The sequence below is a fragment of the Arachis ipaensis genome, chromosome B5 (genome assembly GCF_059453495.1).
Source record: "Arachis ipaensis isolate K30076 ecotype BB chromosome B5, ASM5945349v1, whole genome shotgun sequence".
Lineage (NCBI taxonomy): Eukaryota > Viridiplantae > Streptophyta > Magnoliopsida > Fabales > Fabaceae > Arachis > Arachis ipaensis.
In genome coordinates, this window is record NC_142440.1 from 71,447,609 (window position 1) to 71,473,544 (window position 25,936).

The following is a 25,936-nucleotide window of genomic DNA, read 5'->3' on the forward strand; positions in this document are numbered from 1 at the left end:
AATGGGTCTAGGAAGTTGTTTGGACGCTTCAATGAGAATTCTAAAGCTGAACCACCCGGATGGAATCATGATAATCAACTTGAAGACGGGTGTAGAAACAAGATTTGGGATCCAGGAATATATGAGGATCAACTTTGGGAGCTCAAAGCTTGTGAAGAACCCCATCAAAGCTTGAGGAATTTACTTAGTATTGATAGAGCTTATTGGAAGTCCAAGCATTGGTGGAAATTTCAAGACGAGTTCAAGCACAAGCCGCCATGACAAGGAGCTCAGCACATGTCCAACTTAAGGACTTTAACTAAAAGTGCTAGGTGGTAGACAACCCACCATGGTATAATCATTCCTTTTTTTTCAATTTTAATTTTATTTCGTTTTATTTTTAAGTTTTATTTTATTCCATTTTATTGAACATGGAATTATTCATAACATCTGCATCAATATCTGCATACTGCATTCTGCATTTTGCATATATATATATATATATATATATATATATATATATATATAAACACGCACGCGACGCGTAAGCGTCGCTGACGCGTCCGCGTCACAAGTGCGTTGGGAAGAAAAGAAAAGTGAACAGAGAGTCACGCGAGAGCGTGGCTGGAGGCGTGCCTTAGGCACAAATATGCCCACGTGACCGCATCACCGACGCGGCCGCGTCATTTGAAAAATAGCTTCCCCACGTGTTTGCGTCACCCACGCGAACGCGTGGTTCTGTAAAATCGACGTAAAGGGGTCTATGGCAGTAAGTTAGGCTGGAATGGGGCTGGACTCGTGCTAGAAGCCCAAGCCCTCCCACGCGAACGCGTGCCTGACGCGTTCACTTTGCTTTTCAAAAATGGCCATTCACGCGACCGTGTCACCCTACAATTTGGCAAAATGAGTTTCAAACAGAGAGTTGTGCGAACGCGAGGCTGCACTCGCGCCAATCGCACAAATCAGTCCACGCGATCGCATGACCCACGCGTCCGCGTCACCTGATAATTATTGCACACCACGCGACTGCGTCACTCACGCGTCTGCGTCGCCTGCGTCGCACAACTTATCCAGATCAGCGCCAATTATCTTATCTTTTCTTTTCTAATCCTAATTTCTTCTATCTTTTCTTCTTCTTCCTTTTCTTACTTTCTTCTACTTCATCTCTTTAACTTCTCATCCCTCTTCACTTCCATTCTATTTCATCTAATTTATTTTCATACTTTCATTCGTTGCATTATTTTCATTGGTGTTAGAAATTTATTTGGGTCATTATTTTCTATATTTTTGTGACAATTATATATTACTTTTTAAAGGATTGTTTGCATGTTCAATTTAATACTTTCAATAGCTTATGCTTGCTATGTGTTTGTGAAAAAGCCCGTATGGCATCGTGCACTATTTTTTGATTTCTTTCTATTTACTACTCTAAATGCTTGCTTTTCACAAAACCCTTTTTATATTTTATTACTTAAATATAATTGTTATTACAAACATGTTGTTAGTTTGAAAGACTTGGTAATCTAACTTGGACATTGAATGCTTGATCTATGCTATTCATGCCTTTGCCAGCATGCCAATAAACATCTTACATTTAATTGTCATTACATGCACTTGCTATATTTCCATTGATGAACTTTTCACATGTAGTCATGACCATGTGTTAACGTCATTCTTCTTTATTGTGCATTGATTACCACCTTTCCCGCTCTCTTTCTTGCTCTAACCCTTAGCTTTAAAAGTTACTTTCTTTTTTCCTTTTTCGGATGGCCACCAAGAAAGGTAAAGAGAAAGCTACTCCCAAACCACCAGCAAGAAAAGAAAAAAAAAGGAGCACCAGCTGAGGAACCACAACCCCCATCCACTTGCACATCTTAGCATGCACCGAGGACGGTGCAATCTTTAAGTATGGGGAGGTCGATACCGACTTCCAGGGGTTAGTTACCTTCTTTCCAACACCAATACTCTATTTTCTTTGTTTGTTCATTGTTGCATTTGCATATTTGATTGCATATTTGTTTGATTTTACGCATTTAGTTACTACTTAGTTGAAGTAATATTTTCTTTTTCAAGAAATTTTTATAGTATTTCACTAATTTAAATTGAAAAAATTTTTTGTGTTAAACTTGTTTGGAAGTTGTATTTGGAACATGGTTTTTGAGCCAAAGAACACACAACCTGTGAGATTTTGAGCTTATTTATATGGTTACATTATTTAACCATAAATTTTTATTCTTGTGTATTTTCTTCTCTATAATTGCAATCTTTGCTTTGTTCCATTCTATATGTCCATTATTTAGTGTATTTACATGCTTGCATATATGATTGAGGCTATTACTTGTTTTTCCTCACTTATCCCAAATAAGCCTACCCTTTTATGTCACCCTTGTTAGCCACTTTGAGCTTTTTAATCCCCTTCTGTTTTATAACCACATCACTAGCCTTAAGCAGAAAAACAAATTAAAAATCCCAAGTTGAATCATTGGTTAGCTTAAGATAGATATTGTCTATAATTTAAGTATGGGGAATTTTATAGGAACATGGGATGATAAAAAAAAGAGGGAATTAAATTGAATAAGTTATTTAAAAATTTGGGAAGCATGCTCATGTGAAATCAAAATAATTAAATTACCATGTGAATTAAAAAAATTTCAAGTGATTAAATAAGGGGATACAAAAAAAAATAGAATTACCCCAAATGCAAAATAAAAAGAATCAATGCACATGGGACAAAATTCAAAAAATAAGTTTGATACATGAGCATGTGATACAAAAATGGGAAAAATTTGGGTAGCTAGGTAAAGCATTTTAAATTATATAAAGTATGTATATGTTAGGTGAGATCTTAGACTAATCAAGGATTCACTTTGTTAGCTCACTTAGCCTTATATATATATATATATATATATATATATATATATATATATATATATATATATATATATATATATATATTACCTTTACCTCAGCCCCATTACAACCCTGAAAAGACCTCATGATGTTTGCATTGGTATACTAAATATTTGTTATTTGGTTAGATGAAGAACAAAGTTTAGAAAGCATGATTAGAGAAGAGTAGAGTGAATTACCCTATACACTTGAGAGACTAGAGTGATATACACTACCAGTGAGGGTTCAATGCTTGATTCTATGTTCCCTGCTTTCATGAGCTATCTTCTTACAAGTTTACCTGTCTTTTATTGTATAATTTGAATTAGTGAAATCTGATTTATGTCTATTCTTGGAGAATTTGATTTTCTTTTAACCAAGTAGGTAGAAACATTTTACGTGTAGTTGCATTCACATAGATAGGTTGCATTGCATACTCTCTATCATTCCTCTTCACTTCTTTATATAGCTTCTCTTGAGCTTAGCATGAGGACATGCTAATGTTTAAGTGTGGGGAGGTTGATAAACCACTATTTTATGGTTTATCTTGTACTCAATTGAGTGGATTTTATCAATCTTTCATACACTTATTCATATGATTTGCATGAGTTTACGTTTTCCTTCCTGATTTTGTGCTTTGAATGAAAACATGCTTCTTTGATCTTAAGTTAGCTAATTTTAATCCTCTCTTATTACCATTCGATGCCTTGATATGTGTGTTAAGTGTTTTCAGAGATTACAGGGCAGGAATAGCTTGGAGGATGGAAAGAAAGCATACAAAAGTGGAAGGAATACAAGAAGTTGAAGGAACTGCAAAGCTGTCAGCCTGACCCTCTCGCACTCAAACAGTCATAACTTGAGCTACAGAGGTCCAAACGATGCGGTTCCAGTTACGTTGGAAAGATAACGTCCGGGGCTTCGATTTGATATATAATATTCTATAGTTTCCGTGACACTAGGTGATGCGAACGCGTGCTCCACGCGGACGCATCGCAGTGACAAAAATCAGCATGGCAGATTTCTTCTCCAGCAATTTCTGGGCTATTTTCGACCCAGTTTGCGGCCCAGAAAACACAGATTAGAGGCTATAAAGTGGGGGAATCCATTAATTTATGAGGGAAAGCTCATAATTCTCTTTTCATAATTTAGATGTAGTTTTTAGAGAGAGAGGTTCTCTCCTCTCTCTTAGGATTAGGATTAGAATTTATATTAGGATTTAGGATTTCAACTTCTTCTCAGGTTCAATATTCCTTTTATATTTTTATTTATTCTAATGCTTTTATTTGTATCTGACTCATGTTACCAATTTGGCTTATGAATTCTTCGTATTTAGATTTGAATGTTTTATTTAATATAAATTGAGGTATTTCAGATTTGACTTTGCTTTGCTTTATTTATATGAATGCTTTCGATTTATCCAAATTATTTTTATTCGAGTAGATTCTCTTTCCTTTTGGCTCTGGTTAAGTAATTGGTGACGCTTGAGTTATCAAATAAAGCAGTGGTTGAAATTGGCAGATTTCTAATTGATCTAGATCGCTCTAAAGCTAGTCTTCCCACAGGGATTGACTAGGACTTGAGGATTAAGCTAATTAGTCCACTTGATTTACCTTCATAATTAGAGGTTAACAAAGTGGGAGAAAAATCCAATTCTCATCACAATCGATAAGGATAACTAAGATAGGACTTCCAGTTCTTATACCTTGCCAAGAGTTTTATTATTTATTTAAATTAATTCCTTACAATTTACTTTCTTGCCATTTACTATTCTTGCTTTTTATCTTATACATTAAAAACCCAAAATTCTACCTTTTTCATAGCTAATAATAAGTCATACCTCCCTGCAATTCCTTGAGAAGACGACCCGAGATTTAAATACTCGGTTATCAATTTTATTGGGTTTGCTTAAGTGACAAACAAAACTTTTGTAAAGAAGGAATTCTTGTCAGTCTAGAAGCTATACTTACAACGGGAATTTATTTTTAGAAAATTCTAGATCGAGCGAGAGTTTCGCTCTTTCACCCCCTCCACTATTATTTTCATTAATTTTCTTCTACACCTACCATCACTACCATCTACTTTCTTCTTCCCTTCACTCCTTTTTTCATTGCTCGAGGACGAGCAAAATTCTTAAGTTTGTTGTGGCCGCGCCACTTTCCTTTCTCCTTCATTATTATTGATGGCACCCAAGACAGGAGAGCCTTCCTCTAGGAAGAGAAAAGAGAAGGCCCCAGTGACCAGTCCATATGACTCGCCCTAGTTTAGCTCCAAGGTCCACGAGGCCCATTTTGATGAGATCACTGGCCGGAAGAAGGTTATTCTGGAGGTCCAGTATGATCTCAAGCTAGACGAGTATCTGGAGATTCAAGCTGAGGTCCGGAGGAGGGGCTGGGACATACTGTGCAACCCAGTTATCAAGGTGGGCCAATTGATAGTCCAAAAGGTTTATGCCAAAACTTGGGTCACATACAACCAAGAACTAAGAACTGGAGCACGGTGGTTAGAGTGTGGATCCTTGCCTTTGGTCCCTAGAGTGTGAGAGAGACACTCTGCCTACCACATAATAGAGATGATGATGACTCTTATACTAAGAGGGTCAACAGAGACCGAAGACCAGAGCAGATACTTGTAGATATATGCCTTCTGGGAGCCCAGTGGAGGCTCAACTCTGAGGGCCAGCTTTACCAGTTGGGGCGGCATAATTTACAGCCGATTGCTAGAGGGTGGTTGGAGTTTATTCAGCACTCCATTACACTGATGAGTAACCATTCTGAGGTTACCATAGACCGACCAGTAATGATCCACTGTATCATTGATGAGCGGATATTTTATACCCTTTTTGGCATTATTTTTATATAGTTTTTAGTATGTTTTAGTTGCTTTTTATTATATTTTTATTAGTTTTTATGAAAAAATCACATTTCTAGATTTTACTATGAGTTTGTGTATTTTTCTATAATTTCAGGTATTTTCTGGCTAAAATTGAGGGACCTGAGCAAAAGTCTAATTCAGAGGCTGAGAAAGGACTGCAGATGTTGTTGGATTCTGACCCTCCTGCACTCGAAGTGGATTTTATGGAGCTACAGAAACCCAATTGGCACGCTCTCAATTGCGTTGGAAAGTAGACATCTTGGGCTTTTCAGAAATATATAATAGTCTATACTTTTCTCGAGATTTGATGGCCCAAACTGGTGTCCAAACGCCAGCCAGAGACCCTTTTCTGGCGTAAAACGCCAGAACTAGCACCAGAACTAGAGTTAAACGCCCAAACTGGCATCCAAGCTGGCGTTTAACTCTAAAAATGGCCTACGCACGTGTAAAGCTCAATTCTCAGCCCAAGCACACACCAAGTGGGCCCTGAAAGTGGATTTCTGCATTATCTGCACTTAATTACTTATTTTTTGTAATCTCTAGTAACTAGTTTAGTATAAATAGCACGTTTTACTATTGTATTGAGATCTTTGATCATACTTTTGGATCTGATCTTTTCACGTTTGGGAGGCTAGCCACACGGCCATGCCTAGACCTTTTTCTCTTATGTATTTTCTACATGGAGTTTCTACACCTCATAGATTAAGGTGCGGAGCTCTGCTGTTCTTCATGAATTAATGCAAGTACTATTGTTTCTCTTTCAATTCATGCTTACTTCTTCTCCAAGATATACTCTCGTACTTAATTCAGTTAATTCAGAATGGAGGGGTGACCCGTGACAATCACCCACTATCTTCGTTACTCGCTTAGCCAAGATCCGCGTGCCTGACAACCACAAGCGGTCTACATGATGTTCAACGTAGTTATTGGACGACCTAGTGTACTTACTGGTTAGTTGTGCGGAGTTGTGAAATTTGTGATCACAATTTCGTGCACCAAGTTTTTGTTATATGTATTTACTTATTGTTGTATGTATTTGTTATGCTAAAGCTTGGTTGGCCATTTGGCCATGTCTAATTCTTTTGGACCGAAGCTTTAGAATAACATTGCATGCGCCTTTGGATTCTCATTTATAATTCTGTGCTAAAGCTTGGCTGGCTATTAAGCCATGTCTAATCTTTTAGACTGGAGCTTTAGATTAACATTGCATGAATCCTGGAATTCTTATTAAAAATTTTTAATTTTTTTATTTTCTATTTCCAAAATATTTTCGAAAAACATACAAAAAAATTTAATAAAATAAAAAAAACCAAAAATTTTGTGTTTCTTGTTTAAGTCTTGTGTCAAATTTTAAGTTTGGTGTTAATTGCATGTTTTTAATTTTTCTTAAATTTTCGAATTTCATGCATTGTGTTCTTCATGATCTTCAAGTTGTTCTTGATGATTCTCTTTGTTTGATCTTTATATTTTCTTATTTTGTGTCTTTTCTTGTTTTTCTTGTGCGGAATTCATGGTGCCTAAACATTAAAAATTTTTAAGTTTGGTGTCTTGCATGTCTTTCTTTTCTTAAAAATTTTCAAAAGTATGTTCTTGATGTTCATCTTGATCTTCAAAGTGTTCTTGGTGTTCATCTTGACATTCAAAGTGTTTTTGCATATTTTTCTTGTTTTGATTCATAATTTTTATGTCATTTGTCATTTTTTTGTTTTTCTCTTTCTTCATTAACTCAAAAATAAAAAAAATATCTTTTCCTTATTTTACTCATAAATTTCGAAATTTTGGGTTGACTTAGTCAAAGATTTTTAAAACTTAGTTGTTTCTTATTAGTCAAGTCAAAATTTCAATTTAAAAATTCTATCTTTTCAAATCTTTTTCAAAATCAAATCTTTTTCAATTTTCTTTTAATATTTTCGAATTCTTTCTTAAAATTTTTCAAAATCTTTTTCATTTTTCTTTTAATGCTTTCGAAAATCTTTAAACAAATTTTCAAAATCTTTTTCTTAATTTTATTTCATAATTTTTGAAATCTTTGCTAGCATTTAATATTTTGATTCAAAAATTTCACGTTTGTTACTTTCTTGTTAAGAAAGGTCAATCTGTAAATTCTAGAATCATATCTTTTAGTTTCTTGTTAGTCAAGTCATCAACTTTAATTTTAAAATCAAATCTTTTTAATTTCTTTTTCAAAACTTTTTCAAAATAAATTTCAATCATATCTTTTTCAAAATTTAATTTCAAAATCTTTTTCTAACTTGTTATCTTTTCAAAATTTATTTTCAAATCTTTTTCAATTAACTACTTGACTATTTTGTTTGATTTTAAAAGTTTACTATTTCTTATCTTTTTCAAAACCACCTAACTACTTTTTCCCCTCATCATTTTCGAAAATTAACTAACAAATTTTTCAAAAATCTTTTTAATGAATTAATTTATTTAGTTTTTCAATTTGCTTTTATTTCCTTTCTTAAAATTCAAATACTAACCAATAATTAAAATAAAAACAAAAATATTTTATTTTCTTTTAATTAATATTCGAATCCTCTCTCTCTTTCATCTCTTTCTATTTATTTTATTTAATTACTGACACTTCTCTTCTACTCATAATTCGAACCCCTCTCTCTTCTCTCTATGTTCGAATTCTTCTTATTCTCTCTCTACCTCATTCTTCTATTTTTATACTCACATAAAGGAATCTCTATACTGTGACATAGAGGATTTCTCTTCTCTCATTGTTTTCTTCTTTTTCGTATGAGCAAGAACAAGGATAAGGATATTCTTGTTGAAGCTGATCCTGAACCTGAAAGGACTCTGAAGAGAAAGCTAAGAGAAGCTAAAGCACAACACTCTGGAGAGGACTTTACAGAAATTTTCGAAAAAGAAGCAGACATGGCAGCCGAACCCAACAACAATGGTGGAGATGCAAGGAAGATGCTTGGTGACTTTACTGCACCATCTTCTGACTTCTATGGAAGAAGCATCTCAATTCCTGCAATTGGAGCAAATAACTTTAAGCTTAAGCCTCAATTAGTTTCTCTAATACAGCAGAATTGCAAGTTTCATGGACTTCCATTGGAAGATCCTCATTAGTTCTTAGCTGAATTCTTGCAAATTTGTGACACTGTTAAGACCAATGGGGTTAATCCCGAGGTCTATAGACTTATGCTTTTCCCCTTTACTGTAAGAGACAGAGCTAGGATATGGTTGGATTCACAACCTAAAGAAAGCCTGAACTCTTGAGAAAAGTTAGTCAATGCTTTCTTGGCCAAATTCTTTCCACCTCAAAAGATGAGCAAGGTTAGAGTGGAAGTCCAAACCTTCAGATAGAAGGAAGGTGAATCCTTCTATGAAGCTTGGGAAAGATACAAGCAATTGATCAGAAGGTGTCCTTCTGCATGCTTTCAGAATGGAGCATCTTATGTATATTCTATGATGGTTTGTCTGAATTGTCCAAGATGTCATTGGACCACTCTACCGGTGGATTTCTTCATCTGAAGAAAACCCCTGCAGAAGCCCAGGAACTCATTGAGATAGTTGCAAATAACCAGTTCATGTACACTTCTAAAAGAAATCCTTTGAATAATGGGATGACTCATAAGAAAGGAGTTCTTGAGATTGATACTCTGAATGCCATATTGGCTCAAAATAAAATATTGACTTAGCAAGTCAATATGATTTCTCAGGATCTAACTGGAATGCAAGCTGCATTCGGCAGTACTAAAGAAGCCTCCTCTGAAGAAGAAGCTTATGACCCTGAGAATCCTGGAATGGAAGAAGTGAATTACATAGGAGAATCCTATGGAAACACTTACAATCCTTCATGGAGGAATCATCCTAATTTCTCCTGGAAGGATTAGCAGAAGCCTAATCAAGGCTTCAATAATAATAATAGTGGGAGAAATAGGTTTGGCAACAGCAAGCCTTTTCCATTATCTTCTAAGCAACAGACAGAGAATTCTAAGCAGAGTCTCTCTGACTTAGCAACTATAATCTCTGATCTATCTAAGACCACTCTCAATTTCATGACTGAAACAAGGTCCTCCATCAGAATTTTGGAGGGACAAGTGGGTCAGCTGAGTAAAAGAGTTACTGAAATCCCTCCCAGTACTCTCCCAAGCAATACAGAAGAGAATCCAAAGAGAGAGTGCAAGGCCATCAATATTCCCAAAATGGCCGAACCTATAGAGGAGGAGGAGGCAGTAATTTTCACTGAGGAAGACCTCAATGGACGTCTACTGACCACTAAGGAGTCTCCTAATGAGGAACAAAATAAGTCTGAGGCTCATACAGAGACCATAGAGATTCCACTGAACTTACTGTTGGCATTCATGAGCTCTAATGATTATTCTTCCTCTGAAGAGGATGAAGATATTGTTGAAGAGCAAGTTGCTCAGTATCTAGGAACAATCATGAAGCTGAATGCCAAGTTATTTGGTAATGAGACTTGGGAGGATGAACCTCCATTGCTCATCAATGAACTGAATGCTTTGGTTCAACTGAAATTACCTCAGAAGAAACCGGATCCCGAAAAGTTCTTAATACCTTGTACCATAGGCACCATGACCTTTGAGAAGGCTCTGTGTGACCTGGGATCAGGTATAAACATCATGCCACTCTCTGTAATGGAGAAACTAGGGATCTTTGAGGTATAAGCTGCAAGAATCTCACTAGAGATGGCAGGCGAATCAATAAAACAGGCTTATGGACTTGTAAAGGATGTCTTAGTGAAGGTTGAAGGCCTGTACATCCCTGCTGATTTGATAATCCTAGACACTGCGAAGGAAGAGGATGAATCCATTTTCCTTGGAAGACCCTTCCTAGCCATAGCAAGAGCTGTGATTGATGTGGAAAAAGGAGAGTTAGTCCTTCAATTGAATGAGGACTACCTTATGTTTAAGGCTCAAGGATCTTCTTCTATAACCATGGAGAGGAAGCATGAAAAGCTTCTCTCAAAACAGAGTCAAATAGAGCCCCCACACTCAACTTCTAAGTTTGGTGTTGGGAGGCCACCATTAAGCTCTGAGTCTCTGTGAAGCTCTCTAAGAGCTCACTGTCAAGCTATTGACATTAAAGAAGCGCTTATTGGGAGGCAACCCAATGTTATTTAATTATATTTATTTTTATAAACATTTGTTTTCCATTGTTATGTTATGTTTTCTTTAGGTAGATGATCATGTGGAGTCACGAAAACAACTGTAGAATTAAAGCAGAATTAAAAAAACATCAAAAATAGCACACCCTGGAGGACAGGCTTACTGGCGTTTAAACGCGAGTAAGGATAGCAGAATGGGCGATTAACGCCCAGTCTGGCAGCATTCTGGGTGTTAAACGCCAGAATTGGCAGACAAACTGGCGTTTAACACCAGAAAAGGGTGTCTGGTGTCTGGTTGGCGTTAAACGCCAGAAAAGGGCATCAGCCTGGCGTTTAACGCCAGAAAAGGTAGCAGAGTTGGCGTTAAACACCAGAAATGGCATACACAGGGCATTTAAACGCCAAAAGGTGCAGGGACCAGAATTCTTTGACACCTCAGGATCTGTGGACCCCACAGGATCCCCACCTACCCCACTTCTATTTCTCTCCTCTTCACACCTTTCCATAACAAGACTCACCACTCACATCCATCCCCTATTTCCCTAAACCCATCATAAAACCTCACCTACCTCACCATTCAAATTCAAAACATTTCCGTCCCAAACCCAACCCCTTCATACGTGACTTCCCTCTCTCTCTCTTACCCTATAAATACCCCTCCTTACCACCTTCAATTTCACACATCCTAAACACTTAAACCCGCCTTGGCTGAATCCAAAACACCCCTCTATCTCTTCCATTTCTTCTTCTTCTCCTCCTTTCTTTCCTCTTTTGCTCGAAGACGAGCAAACCTTTTAAATTTGGTGTGGAAAAAAGATCTGCTTTTTGTTTTTCCATAACCATTAATGGCACCTAAGGCTGGAGAAACCTCTAGAAAGAGGAAGGGGAAGGCAATTGCTTCCACCTTCGAGTCATGGGAGATGGAGAGATTCATCTCAAAAGTCCATCAAGACCACTTCTATGAAGTGGTGGCCAAGAAAAATGTTATCCCCGAGGTACCCTTCATGCTCAAAAAGAGTGAATATCCGGAGATCCGATGTGAGGTTCGAAGAAGAGGTTGGAAATCTCTCACCAACCCCATCTAACAAGTCGGAATCTTAATGGTTCAAGAGTTCTATGCTAATACATGGATCACTAAGAACCATGATCAAAGTGTGAACCCGAACCCAAAGAATTGGCTCACAATGGTTCAGGAAAAATACTTAGATTTCAGTCTAGAAACTGTAAGGTTGGCATTCAACTTGCCAATCATGAGAGGAGATCCTCATCCTTTCACTAGAAGACTCAACTTTGATCAAAGGTTGGACCAAGTCCTCATGGACATCTGTGTGGAAGGAGTGCAATGGAAGAGAGACTCCAAAGGTAAGCCGGTTCAACTGAGAAGGCTTGACCTCAAACCCGTGGCTAGAGGATGGTTAGAGTTCATCCAACGCTCTATCATTTCTACTAGCAACTGATTGGGGTATCATGATCTATAGTATCATGATTGGAGAGGAAGTAGAAGTTCATGAGATCATATCTCTAGAACTATACAAGGTGGCTGACAAGCCCTCCACTTTGGCAAGGTTAGCCTTTCCTCATCTCATCTGTCACCTATGCAATTCAGCCAGAGTTGTCATAGAGGAAGACATCCTCATTGAAGCTGACAAGCCCATCACTAAGAAGAGGATGGAGCAAACAAGAGAGCCCACTCATGGACCTCAACAAGAGTATGAGGAAGCCCCTCATCAAGAAATCCCTGAGATGCCTCAAGGGATGCATTTCCCTCCACACAACTATTGGGAGCAACTCAACACCTCTTTAGGAGATTTGAGTTCTAACATGGAGCAACTGAGAGTGGAGCACCAAGAGCATTCCATCATCCTCCATGAAATCAGAGAGGACCAAAAGGCCATGAGAGAGGAGCAACAAAGGCAAGGAAGACACATAAAGGAGCTCAAGCACTCTATAGGATCTTCAAGAGGAAGAACTAGCCGCCGTCACTAAGGTGGACCCATTCTTTAATTTCTTTGTTCTTATTTTTCTGTTTTTCGATTTTTATGCTTTATGTTTTGTCTATGTTTGTGTCTTTATTACATGATCATTAGTGTTTAGTGTCTATGTCTTAAAGCTATGAATGTTCCATGAATCTTTCACCTTTCTTAAATGAAAAATGTTTTCTGAAAAAGAAAAAGAAGTACATGAATTTTGAATTCTATCTTGAAAATAGTTTAATTATTTTGATGTGGTGGCAATACTTTTTGTTTTCTGAATGAATGCTTGAACAGTGCATATTTTTTATAGTGAAGTTTATGAATGTTAAAATTGTTGGCTCTTGAAAGAATAATAAAAAAGAGAAATGTTATTGATAATCTGAAAAATTATAAAATTGATTCTTGAGGCAAGAAAAAGCAGTGAAAAGAAAAAGCTTGCGAAAAAAATGCAAAAAAGAAAGAAAAAAAAAGAAAGAAAAAGAAAAATCAAGCAGAAAAAGCCAATAGCTCTTTAAACCAAAAGACAAGAGCAAAAAGCCAATAACCCTTTAAACTAAAAGGCAACGATAAAAAGGATCTAAGGCTTTGAGCATTAATGGATAGGAGGGCCCAAAGGAATAAAATCCTAGCCTAAGTGGCTAAATCAAGCTGTCCCTAACCCTGTGCTTGTGGCGTGAAGGTGTCAAGTGAAAAGCTTGAGACTGAGCGGTTAAAGTCGTGATCCAAAGCAAAAAGAGTGTGCTTAAGAACTCTGGATACCTCTAACTGGGGACTCTAGCAAAGCTGAGTCACAATCTGAAAAGGTTCACCCAGTTATGTGTCTGTGGAATTTATGTATCCGGTGGTAATACTGGAAAACAAGATGCTTAGGGTCACGGCCAAGACTCATAAAGTAGCTATGTTCAAGAATCAACATACTGAACTAGGAGAATCAATAACACTATCTGAATTCTGAGTTCCTATGGATGCCAATCATTTTGAACTTCAAAGGATAAAGTGAGATGCCAAAACTGTTCAGAAGCAAAAAGCTACTAGTCCTGCTCATCCAATTAAAACTAAGCTTCATTGATGTTTTTGAAATTTATTGTATATTCTCTTCTTTTTATCCTATTTTGTTTTTAGTTGCTTGGGGACAAGCAACAATTTAAGTTTGGTGTTGTGATGAGCGGATATTTTATACCCTTTTTGGCATTGTTTTTATATAGTTTTTAGTATATTTTAGTTGCTTTTTATTATATTTTTATTAGTTTTTATGCAAAAATCACATTTCTGGACTTTACTATGAGTTTGTGTATTTTCTATAATTTCAGGTATTTTCTGGCTGAAATTGAGGGACCTGAGCAAAAGTCTAATTCAGAGGCTGAGAAAGGACTACAGATGCTGTTGGATTCTAAACCTCCTGCACTCGAAGTGGATTTTCTGGAGAGTCAGAAACCCAATTGGGGTGCTCTTAATTGCGTTGGAAAGCAGACATCTTGGGCTTTCCAGCAATATATAATAGTCCATACTTTTCTTGAGATTTGATGGCCCAAACTGGCATCCAAACGCCAGCCAGAGACTTTAAAACGCCAGAACTGGCACCAAAACTGGAGTTAAACGCCCAAACGGGCATCCAAGCTGGCGTTTAACTCTAGAAATGGCCTATGCACATGTAAAGCTCAATGCTCAGCCCAAGCACACACCAAGTGGGCCCCGGAAGTGGATTTCTGCACTATCTGCACTTAGTTACTTATTTTCTGTAATCCCTAGTAACTAGTTTAGTATAAATAGCACTTTTTACTATTGTATTGAGATCTTTGATCATACTTTTGGATCTGATCTTTTCACGTTTGGGAGGCTGGCCACATGGCCATGCCTAGACCTTTTTCTCTTATGTATTTTCTACGGTGGAGTTTCTACACCTCATAGATTAAGGTGCGGAGCTCTGCTGTTCTTCATGAATTAATGCAAGTACTATTTTTTCTCTTTTAATTCACGCTTACTTCTTCTCTAAGATATACTCTCGTACTTAATTCAGTTAAGTCAGAATGGAGGGGTGACCCGTGACAATCACCCACTATCTTCGTTACTCGCTTAGCCGAGATCCACGTGCCTGACAACCACAAACGGTCTACATGATGTTCAACGTAGTCATTGGATGACCCAGTGCACTTGCTGGTTAGTTGTGCGGGAGTTGTGAAAATTATGATCACAATTTCGTGCACACCTTATCTATTGCCTCCGTGATGCTACCAGAGTGTTTATTGAGCATGATACACTCATCTCCAAAGAGAGGCCCATTTCTAAGAAGACTTTGAGTATGCTATAGCCTCGAGGGAGGAGCCGGTTCTACCACCTTAGCCAGAGCAGCCAGTGATGCCTCAAGATAGTATTTTCTTCCACAGGAGTATTGGCAGCAGCTGACCTCATCTATTGATCAACTAAGGGTGAGTCATGAGGGCCACACTTCCCTTCTTTAGCAGCTATTAGAGAAGCTGTAGAGTCAGCATCAGGAGCTCTTACAGATGAGGTGTGACTTTGGATTTTAAAGAGGATTTCTAGGAGCTCCATCAAAGGGAACAGGCAGCCACCAAGACAACTGAGGTGGTTGAGTTCTTTTATGCTATTTCCCTATTTCTAATTTTATTTTATTATTTTCGCTTTTCTATTATATGTTCCCAATCTTATACTCGAGTATTAGCAATTGTAGTCTTTTTATTTCTAGTTAATTGTTTTAGTATTTTAAATTTAGCTGAAAAAGTTGTCTCATGTATCACCCATTGTGCTTGAATTGAAAAAAAAAGAGAGAAAAAAAAAGATATAATGCAAGAAAACTTGAGTTTATATTCTAAATTCTCTTATTTATCTTGATGTGGTGGTATTTATTTGTGGTTTGGAATGCATGAAATGAATAGTATGTATTTGATCTTGGAGTTAAGGTTGTTAATTATTGAGGTACAGAAATTTAGATTAGTATTATGAATTCTCTAAATTAAACAAGAAATTAATCCTAGAAGCAATAGACACAACAAGAAAATAAAAAGAAAGAAAATAAAAAGCTAGGCCCAAGGCTTTGAGTGTCAATGGCTAGGAAGGTTAAATGTGATTAAAAGTTCAAAAGAGTTGTTTCCCTAGCCATATGCTTGTGGTGTGAATGTGTCAAGTAAAACTCTAGACAGAACACTTAGAGTCAAAGCCAAGCGCAAATAAAGAGTATGCCAAATGCTCTGAGCACCACTGACTGGGAAAATGCAAAAGAAAAATTAGAACTCAAAGAGTTTCCTAGTCAAGTTCTTGTGTCAAGTAAATCTAGAGACAAAAAATTTAAAGTCATAGCTAGGCTCAAGGTTCAAAGAACCAAAGAAAAGAAAAAGAAAAGGTTGTGTTCAAGGATTAATTAAAGGTTAAAAAGAAGATAATTCATAATATTATCTGAATTCTAGTTCTAAAGGACATTGATGAGCAGATATTTTATACGTTTTTTGACATCATTTTCATATAATGTTTAGTAGTTTTTGTTTAGTTTTTATTGAGTTTTTATAGTTTTTAGTGTTAAATTCACATTTTTGGATTCTACTGAGTTTTTGTGTTTTTGGACAATTTCAGGTATTTTCTGGCTGAAATTGAGGAGCTAGAGCAGAAGTCTGATTCAGAGACAGAGAAGGCACTGCAGATGCTGTCCAGATCTGACCTGCCTGCATTCGGAAGAGCTTTTCTGGAGCTACAAAATTCCAAATGGAGCGTTCTTAATAGATATGAAAAGCTGACTTTCAGAGCTTTCCAGCAATACATAATAGTTCATACTTTTCTTCGGATTAGAAGGCCCAAAACTGGCGTCCAACGCCAGCCACCTGCCCCCTTCCAGGCGTCCAGCGCCCAAAGAGCATAGAAAAATATACAAACGCCCAAAGAGGACTCCCTAGCTGGTGTCCTATGCCCTGGAAACCTCATAGCACGAGGATCTCACCAAAACTCATCCCAAACACTCACCAAGTGGGCCCCAGAAGTGAATTTTGGCACTAAATAGACTGTTTTACCCTTACTAGTCATCTGTTTAGTATTTAAAGGATTTTATTTATGTAATTCGGGGGTTTTCAGACACTTTCAGTCATCATACACATTTATCATTGTATTTTACTTCAGTATGAGTTTCTAAACCTCCTAAGTTGAGGGGAGGAGCCCTGCTGAGTCCTATGAATTAATAAAAGTATTTCTGTTTCTTCTTCGATCTGCGTTTGAGCTATCTCTAAGATGTATATCCAATCTTCATCGTGGTGAATAGGATGATCTAATAAATTAGCTCTGTTCATCACATTAAGATGAACGTGCCTGACAAACACCCGCATCTACTTGGGTTCGTGTGAATACTTGGAAGGAAAGCACGAGCCAACAACTATGTTTATACATCTCTCAGATGGTTAATCCACGACTTCGTTGGAGACTTCTCGAGACACCAGTTCAGCTGATTTCTGGGGAGATTAGGGCCTCCGTGGTATAGGCTAGAATCCAAAGAAGCAGCATTCTCTGATCCGGAAGATTCGGCCTTGTCTGTCGCGTTTTGAGTAGGATCGCCAAGAGAATGACTTGCTAGAGCTTCACCCTCCGTCAGATTGAATGACCACGGGCAATGGCGTTTGACCTGTAGCAGAGGAGATCAATGATCATGGGCAATGGCTTTGATCACTTACAACCTGTCATAAAAGAAGATCATTCACAAGCAAGGAAGACAGTAATACCAGAGCTCATTCAGAAAGACAAAGTAACTCCGACTCTCAATTCTATTCCTATTATTTACTCCAATTGGTTTTACCCCTTTCAACATTTATGACATATAATCATTCAAGGTTTACATAATATAATCCAACTCCTTCTGATTCCTCCTGACTAAGACCTGCAAGACAACCATTGCTTTCTTCAAGCCACAATCCTCGTGGGATCGACCCTGACTCGCTCAGGTATTACTTGGACGACCTAGTGCACTTGCTGGTACTGCTGCTGTACGAAAAGTGTGGGGTTTGCGTACACACGCACCAGACATTAACATTTTTGAACTCCAAAGGATTGTGAAATGCGAAAACTATTCAAAATCACAGTGTTATTAACCCAACTCAGAGAATAAATAGGAGGTTAATTGAAACTGAATTCTTAGGCAACCTCACTTTGCTGGTTCATACTATTTTCTGTTGCTTGAGGACAAGCAGAAATTCAAGTTTGGTGTTGTGATGTGTGGGTATCTTTTTTATATTTTTAGATATGAATTTATTGAGTTTTATTGAGATTTTAGTATTTGAAGCCTATTTGGATGCTACTTTAATGCGCATTATGGTTTTATTGATTTCAGGAAAAATCTGGGCGAGCTTAACAAAGTTCGTGCAGAAGAAAAAGGAGAAAATTTAACTCAATTGAGCTGGTGCTGAATGCCGCTACCTGGAGTTTAGCGCCAGGCACATTCTGTTATGTGCAAGCCTTCTGTTGAGTTGGTGCTAACCGCCACACCCGGCATTTAGCGCCAGGTGCTTTGTAAAATGTGCCAAAGCCACACGCTAGTGGCATGATTCATATGCATCTTGGTTAGTTAATTAACTAATTTAGGACTTTATTTTATAACTTTCATGCAGATAATTGAGTGATTTCATTGCTAATTATCACTTAATTGTGTAAGAAAGGAAGCATTAAACAACAAAAGGAAATTAGGTTCATTCATGAGTATTTGAGTTTAGAATTATGAATTTGTATATTTGAATAGAATTCATGATCATATGAACCAAACTTTGATGCAATGTTGTTTATTGGTTTCTAGGAACAAGGGACTAGAAGGTGACAAGGCATGAAGCAAGCAAGCAAGCAAAATTACTCTGGAGGCATTTTTAGGGGCATTTCCAACACCTATAGTGGCACCCAAAACGCCACTCTTACTTTCCTCCAGGGGAACCAAACTTGGTGCCCCATGTTAACTTCAAACTTGGAGTTTCTAACGCCACTAAGGGCGCCCAAAACGCCACCTTCATTACCCTCCTGGGGCACCATACTTGGTTCCCCATTTTAGCTTCAAACCTAGCATTTCTAGCGCCACTAAAGGCGCCCAAAAAGCCATCTTTATTAACCTCCAGGGGCACCACACTTGGTGCCCCATGTTAGCTTCAAACCTGGCATTTCTAGTGCCACTAAGGATGCCCAAAATGCCATCTTCATTACCCTCTAGGGGCACCACACTTGGTGCCCCATGTTAACTTCAAACCTGGCATTTCTAGCACCAATAATAGCGCCCAAAATTCCACATTTTTTCTCTCCAGGGCATTGGTGCACGAAATTGTGATGTCCAGGCTCGAACAATCCCTGGTAATGGCTCCAAAGCTTGGTGCTTTGATCTTAATTCATAATTGTCACAACTTCGATACAACTAACCAGCAAGTGCACTGGGTCGTCCAAGTAATACCTTACGTGAGTAAGGGTCGAATCCCACGGAGATTGTTGGTATGAAGCAAGCTATGGTCACCTTGTAAATCTCAGTCAGGCAGATATAAAGTGATAATGGTGTTTTCGAATAATAAATAAAAGAATAGGGATAGAGGTACTTATGTAATTCATTGGTAGGAATTTCAGATAAGTGAATGGAGATGCTTTTCGTTCCTCTGAACCTCTGCTTTCCTGCTATCTTCATCCAATCAGTCTTACTCCTTTCCATGGCTGGCTTTATGCAAGGGCATCACCGTTGTCAGTGGCTACATCCCCTCCTCTCAGTGAATAATATGCTCACGCACCCTGTCACGGCACGGCTATTCATCTGTCGGTTCCCGATCATGCTGGAATAGGATTCACCCTCCTTTTGCGTCTGTCACTAACGCCCAGCACTCGCGAGTTTGAAGCTCGTCACAGTCATTCAATCATTGAATCCTACTCGGAATACCACAGACAAGGTTTAGACTTTCCGGATTCTCTTGAATGCCGCCATCATTCTAGCTTACGCCACGAAGATTCTGTTTAGGAGATCTAAGAGATACTCATTCTAGCTTAATTCATGTAGAACAGAAGTGTTTGTCAGGCACGCGTTCATAAGGGAAAAGGATGATGAGCGTCACACATAATCATCACCTTCATCACGTTCTTGGGTGCGAATGGATATCTTAGAAGCGAAATAAGATGAATTGAATAGAAAACAGTAGTACTTTCATTAATCTTTGAGGAACAGCAGAGCTCCACACCTTAATCTATGGAGCGTAGAAACTCTACCGTTGAGAATACATAAGTGAAGGTCCAGGCATGGCCGAGATGGCCAGCACCCAAAACGTGATCAAAGGATCATAAGGTAATCCAAAGATGTCAAATACAATAGTAAGAGGTCCTATTTATAATAAACTAGCTACTAGGGTTTACATGAGTAAGTAATTGATGCATAAATCCACTTCCGGGGCCCACTTGGTGTGTGTTTGGGCTGAGCTTAAGTGTTGCACGTGCAGAGGCCATTTGTGGAGTTGAACGCCAGTTTTTGTGCCAGTTTGGGCGTTCAACTCTGGTTTTGGATCCTTTTTTGGCGCTGGACGCCAGATTTGGGCAGAAGGCTGGCGTTGAACGCCAGTTTACGTCGTCCATTCTTGGCCAACGTATGGACTATTATATATTTCTGGAAAGCCCTGGATGTCTACTTTCCAACGCAATTGGAAGCGCGCCATTTCGAGTTTTGTAGCTCCAGAAAATCCACTTTGAGTGCAGGGAGGTCAGAATCCAACAGCATCAGCAATCCTTCTTCAACCTCTGAATCTGATTTTTGCTCAAGTCCCTCAATTTCAGCCAGAAAATACCTGAATTTACAGAAAAACACACAAACTCATAGTAAAGTCCAGAAATGTGAATTTAACATAAAAACTAATGAAAACATCCCTAAAAGTAACTAGATCCTACTAAAAACATACTAAAAACAATGCCAAAAAGCGTATAAATTATCCGCTCATCACAACACCAAACTTAAATTGTTGCTTGTCCCCAAGCAACTGAAAATCAAATAGGAAAAAAAGAAGAGAATATACTATAAATTCCAAACTATCAATGAAACAGAGCTTCAATCATATGAGCGGGACTTATAGCTTTTTGCCTCTTGAATAGTTTTGGCATCTCACTCTATCCATTGAGGTTCAGAATGATTGGCATCTATAGGAACTTCAGATTTCGAATAGTGTTATTGACTCTCCTAGTTCAGTATGATGATTCTTGAACACAGCTTCTTTATGAGTCTTGGCCGTGGCCCTAAGCACTTTGTTTTCCAGTAATACCACCGGATACATAAATGCCACAGACACATAATTGGGTGAACCTTTTCAGATTGTGACTCAGCTTTGCTAAAGTCCCCAATTAGAGGTGTCCAGGGTTCTTAAGCACACTCTTTGTTTTTGCTTTGGACCTTGACTTTAACCGCTCAGTCTCAAGTTTTCACTTGACACCTACACGCCACAAGCACATGGTTAGGGACAGCTTGGTTTAGCCGCTTAGACCAGGATTTTATTCCTTTAGGCCCTCCTATCCACTGATGCTCAAAGCCTTGGGATCTTTTTTATTTGCCCTTGCCTTTTGGTTTTAAGGGTTATTGGCTTTTTTTGCTCTTGCCTCTTGGTTTTAAGAGCTTTGGCTTTTTCTGCTTGCTTTTTCTTTCTCTATTTTTTTTTTCGCCTATTATTATTATTATTTTTTTTTTCTGCAAGCTTTGTTCTTTGCTGCTTTTTCTTGCTTCAAGAATCATTTTTATGATTTTTCAGATTATCAAATAACATGTCTCCTAGTCATCATTCTTTCAAGAGCCAACATATTTAACATTCTTAAACAACAACTTCAAAAGACATATGCACTGTTCAAGCATACATTCAGAAAACAAGAAGCATTGTCACCACATCGATATAATTAAGCTAAGCTCAAGGATAAATTCAAAACTCATGTACTTCTTGTTCTTTTGAATTAAAACAGTTTTTATTTAAGAGAGGTGATGGATTCATAGGACATTCATAACTTTAAGACATAGTTACTACTACTAATGATCATGTAATGAAGACACAAACACAGATAAGCACATAACATAGAAAACAAAAAACAGAGAAAGTAAGAACAAGGAATGAGTCCACCTTAGTGATGTTTTTGAGCTCTTCTATGTCTCTTCCTTGTCTTTGTTGCTCCTCCTTCATTGCTTTTAGATCTTCTCTGATTTCATGAAGGATGATGGAGTGCTCTTTGATGTTCCACCCTTAGTTGCTTCCAATAATTGTGTGGAAGAAAATGTATCCCCTGAGGTATCTCAAGGATCTCTTGATTTGCAGTCAAATGTTCTACCACTGAGCTATAGACCCTTGATGGAAGCTTTTGTCTTCCCTTTCCTCTTTCTAGAGGCTTCTCTGGCCTTAGGTGCCATCAGTGGTTATGAAAAAAACAAAAAAGCTATGCTTTTTACCACACCAAACTTAGAATGTTGCTCGCCCTCGAGCAAAAGAAGAAAGAATAGAAGAATAAGAAGAAGATATGGAGGAGATGGAGGGAGATGTGTATTCGGCCATATGGGTGGGATTGGGTGGGGAAGAGATGTTGAATTTTTGAAGGTAAGTGGGTTTATGGGTGTAAGTGGTAAATGGAAGACAGAAGGGATGAGTGTTTATTGGGAATAGAGGATGATTGAGAAGAGAGAAGAGAGAAGAGAGTGAGTGAAGGTAGGTGGGGATCCTGTGGGGTCCACAGATCCTGAGGTGATCCTGTGAGGGCCACAGATCTTGAGGTGTCAAGGCATTTACATCCCTGCACCAATTTAGGCATGCAAAATGCCTTTGCACACAACTCTGGGCGTTCAGCGCCAGGTTGGTGCCCATTTTGGGCGTTCAACGCCCATTTGCTGCCATTTCTGGCGTTGAACGCCAGAACTATGCTTGTTCTGGGCGTTCAGCGCCAGGATGCTCCCATTCTGGGCGTTCAGCGCCAGAACTATGCTCTGTTCTGACGTTTGAACGCCAGGCAGATGCTCCTCCAGGGTGTGATTTTTCTTCTGCTGTTTTTTTGATTCCGTTTTCAATTTTTATATTTATTTTGTGACTCCACATGATCATGAACCTAAGAAAACAATAAAAATAAGAATTAGATAAACATTGGGTTGCCTCCCAACAAGCGCTTCTTTAATGTCAATAGCTTGACAGTGGGCTCTCATGGAGCCTCACAGATGTGCAGAGCTTTGTTGAGACCCTCCAACACCAAACTTAGAGTTTGGATATGGGAGTTCAACACCAAACTTAGAGTTTGGTTGTGGCCTCCCAACACCAAACTTAGAGTTTGACTGTGGGGGCTCTGGTTGACTCTGCTTGGAGAGAAGCTTTTCCTGCTTCCTCTCCATGGTTGCAGAGGGAGATCCTTGAGTTTTGAATACAAGGGGGTTCTCATTCCATTGAAGGACTATTTCACCTCTGTCAACATCAATCACAGCTCTTGCTGTGGCCAGGAAAGGTCTTCCTAGGATGATGGATTCATCCTCTTCCTTTCCAGTATCCAGGACTATGAAATCAGTAGGTATGTAAAGGCCCTCAACCTTTATTAATACATCTTCTACTTGTCCATAAGCCTGTCTTCTTGAGCTGTCTGCCATCTCTAGTGAGATTTTAGCAGCTTGCACCCCATAGATTCCCAGTTTCTCTATTACAGAGAGGGGCATGAGGTTTATTCCTGAACCAAGGTCACACAGAGCTTTAAAGATCATGGTGCCTATGGTGCAGGGTATTATGAACTTTCCAGGATCCTGTCTCTTCTGAGGCAATGTCAGTTGATCCAGATCACTTAGTTCATTGATGAACAAGGGAGGTTCAACTTCCCAAGCATCAATGCCAAATAATTTGGCATTCAGCTTCATGATTGCACCAAGAAACTTGGCAGTTTGCTCTTCAGTAACATCCTCATTCTCTTCAGAAGAAGAATACCCATCAGAGCTCATGAAGGGCATAAGGAGGTTTAATGGGATCTCTATGGTCTCTAGATGAGCCTCAGAGTCCTTTGGTTCCTCAGAGGGAAGCTTCTTATTGACCACTGGACGTCCCAGGAGGTCTTCCTCCTTGGGATTTGCGTCCTCTCCTTCCTTTTCAGGTTTGGCCATGGCGCTTATGTCAATGGCCTTGCACTCTCCTTTTGGGTTCTCTTCTGTATTGCTTGGGAGAGTACTAGGAGGGATATCAGTGATCCTTTTACTCAGCTGGCCCACTTGTGCTTCCAGATTTCTAATAGAAGACCTTGTTTCATTCATGAAACTTACAGTGGCCTTAGATAGATCAGAGACTAGATTTGCTAAATTAGAAGCGTTTTGTCCAGAGTTCTCTGTCTGTTGCTGAGTTGATGATGGAAAAGGTTTGCTATTACTAAACCTGTTTCTTCCACCATTGTTAAAGCCTTGTTGAGGCTTCTGATCCTTCCATGAGAAATTTGGATGATTTCTCCATGTTGAGTTATAGGTGTTTCCATAAGGTTCACCTAAGTAATTTACCTCTGCTATTGCAGGGTTCTCAGGATCATAGGCTTCTTCTTCAAAAGATGCCTCTTAAGTACTGTTGGATGCAGCTTGCATTCCATGCAGACTCTGAGAGATCATATTGACTTGCTGAGTCAATATTTTATTCTGAGCCAATATGGCATTCAGAGTATCAACTTCAAGAACTCCCTTCTTCATAGGCGTCCCATTATTCACAGGATTCCTTTCAGAAGTGTACATGAACTGGTTATTAGCAACCATGTCAATGAGTTCTTGAGCTTCTGTAGGCGTTTTCTTTAGGTGAATGGATCCACCTGCAGAAGTGTCCAGTGACATCTTTGATAGCTCAGACAGACCATCATGGAATATATCCAGGATGGTCCATTCTGAAAGCATGTCAGAAGGACACTTTTTGGTCAACTGTTTGTATCTTTCCCAAGCTTCATAGAGGGATTCACCTTCTTTCTGTCTGAAGGTTTGAACATCAGCTCTAAGCTTGCTCAGCTTTTGAGGAGGAAAGTACTTGGCTAAGAAAGCCGTGACCAGCTTATCCCAAGAGTTCAGGCTGTCTTTGGGTTGAGAATCCAACCATAATCTAGCTCTGTCTCTTACAGCAAAGGGGAAAAGCATGAGCCTGTAGACTTCAGGATCTATTCCATTAGTCTTAACAGTATCACATATCTGCAAGAATTCAGTTAAGAACAGAAAAGGATCTTCAGATGGAAGTCCATGAAACTTGCAGTTCTGCTGCATCAGAGAAACTAATTGAGGTTTCAGCTCAAAGTTGTTTGCTCCGATGGCAGGAATGGAGATGCTTCTTCCATGTAAATTGGAATTAGGTGCAGTAAAGTCACCAAGCATCCTCCTTTCATTATTATTATTTTCGCCTGCCATCTCCTCTGCCTGTTCGAAAATTTCTGAAAGGTTATCTCTGGATTGTTGTATTTTAGCTTCTCTTTAATTTTCTCTTCAGAGTCCTTTCAGGTTCTGGATCTGCTTCCACAAGAATGTTCTTATCTTTGCTCCTGCTTATAATACAAGGAAGAATGGACAGAAAAATGATAATAATAATAATAGAGATCCTTTATACCACAGTATAGGGATCCCTTTGTAAGTAGAAGAAGAGGGGGAGATAAAGGATGTGATGTAAAGGAAGAAACACAACTGTGAGGATTGGAATGTGAGATGAGATGTTAGGACATGAATGAATAAATAGAATGAGATGGGGGAGGAATAATTTTCGAAAATTATTTTGAAAAAGAGTTAGTGATTTTTGAAAATAGTTTTTGAAAAAGTGTTAGAAATTTTCGAAATTTTTTTTTTTAAAATTTAAAATTAAAAATAATTAGTTAATAAAAAAGAAATTTTTTGAAAAAGAGGGGAGATATTTTTGAAAATTAGAGAGAGAGAGAGTTAGTTAGGTAGTTTTGAAAAAGTTAAGAAACAAACAAAAAGTTAGTTAGTTAGTTGAAACAAATTTTTAAAAGATAGGAGGTTAGGAAGTTAGAAAAGATATTTTGAAAAGATATTTTTGAAAAAGATAAGATAAGAAGATATTTTTGAAAAGATATGATAGAAATTAGTTTTGAAAAAGATTTGATTTTTAAAATCTCAATTAATGACTTGATTCATAAGAAATCACAAGATATGATTCTAGGACTTAAAGTTTGAATCTTTCTTAAC

The 25,936-nt window shown here is 38.2% G+C and overlaps 2 non-coding genes across 2 annotated transcripts; one reads left to right on the top strand and one right to left on the bottom strand.

Annotated features, from left to right (window-relative positions):
* Positions 1-9,030: 9,030 nt before the first annotated feature.
* LOC148564598 (small nucleolar RNA R71) lies at positions 9,031-9,138 on the bottom strand. The gene has a single exon (XR_015884033.1). It is a non-coding gene; the product is annotated as a small nucleolar RNA R71 (small nucleolar RNA).
* A 15,505-nt stretch (positions 9,139-24,643) lies between these two features.
* Positions 24,644-24,751, top strand: LOC148564599 (small nucleolar RNA R71). The gene has a single exon (XR_015884184.1). It is a non-coding gene; the product is annotated as a small nucleolar RNA R71 (small nucleolar RNA).
* Positions 24,752-25,936: the final 1,185 nt, after the last annotated feature.